The sequence below is a fragment of the Diadema antillarum genome, unplaced genomic scaffold (genome assembly GCF_040938485.1).
Source record: "Diadema antillarum isolate AM-2024a unplaced genomic scaffold, OU_Dant_1.0 seq00000172_RagTag, whole genome shotgun sequence".
Lineage (NCBI taxonomy): Eukaryota > Metazoa > Echinodermata > Echinoidea > Diadematoida > Diadematidae > Diadema > Diadema antillarum.
In genome coordinates, this window is record NW_027271241.1 from 1,515,493 (window position 1) to 1,519,152 (window position 3,660).

At 33.1% G+C, this 3,660-nt stretch overlaps 1 pseudogene; it reads left to right on the forward strand.

The window, feature by feature from the left end:
- The first annotated feature begins 958 nt into the window (after positions 1 to 958).
- LOC139728294 (uncharacterized) lies at positions 959 to 2,765 on the forward strand (annotated as a pseudogene).
- Positions 2,766 to 3,660: the final 895 nt, after the last annotated feature.

The following is a 3,660-nucleotide window of genomic DNA, read 5'->3' on the forward strand; positions in this document are numbered from 1 at the left end:
TATTAATGAAAAAGAATCTTTGGTACATGCTTTGAATGATATCTTAGAAGTTGAAGCCAAAGGTTTAATTGTCCGTTCACGACTACGATGGGCTGAAGATGGGGAAAAAAGCTCCAAATATTTTTGTAACTTAGAAAAAAGAAGTGGCGAGAAAAAAAAGTATTTTAAAAATAAAGAATGATGATGATGATATAATTGTTAATCAACACACTATAATAGAACAAATCAATTCATTTTATCAAACCCTGTACAAAAAACAGTGTAATCAGGAGAGTAATAGAATAGAACATTTCTTAGACTCCATTGAATTCCCCCAGCTGATTCACGCCGATAAGGTCTTACTTGATAAACCCATCTCTAAAAAGGAATCATTTGATACAATTATTTCAATGAAACACAATAAGTCACCAGGTTTAGATGGATTACCAGTAGAATTTTATATTGTGTTTTTGAAAGATATTTCTGATATGCTTGTCAACTCATTTAATTTCTCTTTACAAAATGGACGAATGTCCAGCTCACAAAAAAATTGTGTTATTACCTTGATACCAAAAAAAAAAAGAAGACAGAGATGTCTCCTATTTGAAAAATTACAGACCAATATCTCTCTTAACAGTAGAGTATAAAATCTTAGCCAAAACTTTAGCAAACCGCCTCAAAAAATGTCTTTCAGACTTGATTCACCCAGAACCAATCTGGTTTTTTGAAAGGAAGGCATATTGGAAATAATATCCGACTAATTTTCGATGTAATTGAATATACAGAATTAAATCAAATTCCTGGTGGAATCCTTCTCCTTGATATCCAACAAGCCCTTGACAGTGTTTCCCATAATTTCCGTTTTCATGTACTTAGAAAATTTAATTTCAGCGACGATTTCATTGATTGGATAAAGTTTTTTTATTCAGATAGAAAAAGTTATGTTTCGAACTATGGATATTTGACCAAACCAATTGATATGGAAAGAGGTATTTTCCAAGGGTGTCCCATATCCCCATACTAATTTTTGTTAGTTATTGAATCTATGGCTCTTGCTATTCGACGGAACCCCAATATCAAAGGTATCCCAGTTTTAGAAAACGAACTGAAAATATCTTTGTTAGCAGATGACTCTACTTGTTTTATTGATGGCTCAGATAACTCCTTTAGAGCATTATTTGACACTATTGCTTTATTTTCTGAGTGCTCTGGCTTTAAACTTAATATTTCTAAATCCGAAGCAATATGGATTGGCTCTATGAAAGGTTCTCAAAGATTTCCATTTTCCAAGAAAGGACTTAAGTGGAATAAATCTACTTTTAAAACTTTAGGCATTCATTTTTCTTTAAATTCAGACCAGTTATATGAACTTAACCATAAGATAAAACTCAAATCCATTGAAAATACCTTAAATTGTTGGCGCGCAAGAAATTTATCTCTGGTTGGGAAGATCTGTGTCATAAAGACCCTATTGCTGCCACAAATTCTTTATTTTTATCAGTGCTGTGTATTAGAATTCCTAAGAATTTTTTTTTAACAGCCGAGTACAACACTGTACAAATTTGTGTGGAATGGTGGCAGTGATAGGGTCAAAAGACAACTGGTGTGTAATGACTATTCTTTAGCAGGTTTGAAAATGATTGATCCATACACATACTCAGTTGCTCAACAAATGTCATGGGTCAAAATGCTTCTTGATGACAACTTTCAAAGCATGTGGGAGTCAATTGAATTGTCAAGTTTAAATAATTTTTCTACTATCAAAGATATATTATGAAAATCACATGCTCCGACAAGTGCCTTAAGCAAATTGAGATCAACTCAATTAGCTGAATTTCTTCAAACATGGTACATATTTAAAGAAAATTTTGTTAAAAACGAGTTTAATACCATTTTCTCTGGACTTGGTTCTGGTCAGTGCATGTGGTTTAACAAACATATCATATCTCTAAGTCTAAGCAGTATTTTTTTGTATGAAGAGTGGTTAGACAAAGGAATTGTATATATCAGTGATTTACTTAATCCTCCCCACCCCGGTTACAAATTGTTTGAAGAACTTATTCTTGATTATGATATTAGTGAAAAAAGACAGGCGTAAATACAATTTCCTATTGAGAAATATACCAGATGATTGGCTAGTCACTTCCGACTTAACCCCTGACAATATATTTGACGACGCTAAAAGCAAGCTCTTGAAAACTCCCAAAATTCCGAAATATGCATATAATATTATTTTAGAATCATGTACTCCAGAACGACAGATTTCATTTTGGAATGCCCTCCATGAACATGATGGAGTTGATTGGAAAAAGACTCATATAAATAACTTTAAATGCACGATAAGTACTCGAATGCGTTCTTTTTATTTTAGGTTATTTCATAGAGCCATTGCCTTGAATGATTTTCTGTATAAGATTAAAAGGAAGGACTCCCCAAACTTTTCATTTTGTAACACTGACCCTGAAACCTATGTACACCTTTTTGTTGAATGTCCTCTTCTTAAACCCATCTGGAATGTAACTATAAACTTCATTATTCAGAAAACTCATAAACCGCTAAATGTTTCAACTTTTGAAAAAATGTTCGGTTTTAAACATGATAAATTTATTACGTATTTGTTTCTTTTACTTAAGTACTATATTTATGTATGTAAATTTCAAAATAAACCACTAAGCTTCGAAGGATATAAATGCCTTATTATGACCAATAAAGAACTTGAATTTTGTATCGCAAAGAAAAATAATAAGCTCCCTATACATTTCCGGAAATGGAGATTTGTTTTTTGAATACATGTATAATGATAATCGTTACGCTGCTCAATTTGTTATTTGTTTGAATTGATGTACCAAGGGACATCACGCGTGGGGGTGTATGGGCCGAGATTCCTTTCAAGTGATATGGGTTTTATTTTGTTGTTTTTTTCAGTTATATCCAAATGTATTAGAATTAATTATGTCTTGAATATAACTGTTCAGTTCTGTGATAAAATGCATAGAAATCAGTCCCGTGCCCTCCTGTGGGTGTTGATTAACGGTTCTCTTGGCATTTTATAATTATTTCCTCTTATCAATTGTACGTAACACAAATTTATAATCTATGTTATTTTTGTGTTATCTACTTCCAATTTTCTTTAAGAATATATATCGTATCATATTTGTTATACATAGATAATATCTTGTATGAGACAAAGTGACTGCTTTTAAAGCACATCTAGAACTATTTGCTATTACATGGGTAGTGCTGCCTGTTTTTTTTTCCTTTTTTTTTCCTTTTTCTACATCTCTCTTTTTCCCGATGATTGTTCTTATTTACATGTTCATGTATGTATTGAATTTTTTATTCCAATAAAACACATTAAAAAATATTGGAGTCTAACATAATCTGTTGAAATTTTAAAGCAAAATGATGAAAGGAAAGATTTAAAAAATAGCGTTTTTCTGAGCCATGTTTTTGGCGTTTCAACGAAGCAGAAACTGGTTCGAAAATTTGGATTGAGCGCCACAGATAGGTTCCGCCCCTAACAACGACCAGAGTGATCTCATTGGTCAGTTTGCTGCTTGCTGCTAACCGAAGCGTGAAGCTCGCACACTGCCAAGTCGATTGGTGCGTGCAGGCGGGGTGCGCTATGCTCAGCCGCTTCTCACATCCTGGTCACTGATTGGTTGATGAGGAGACCGCCGA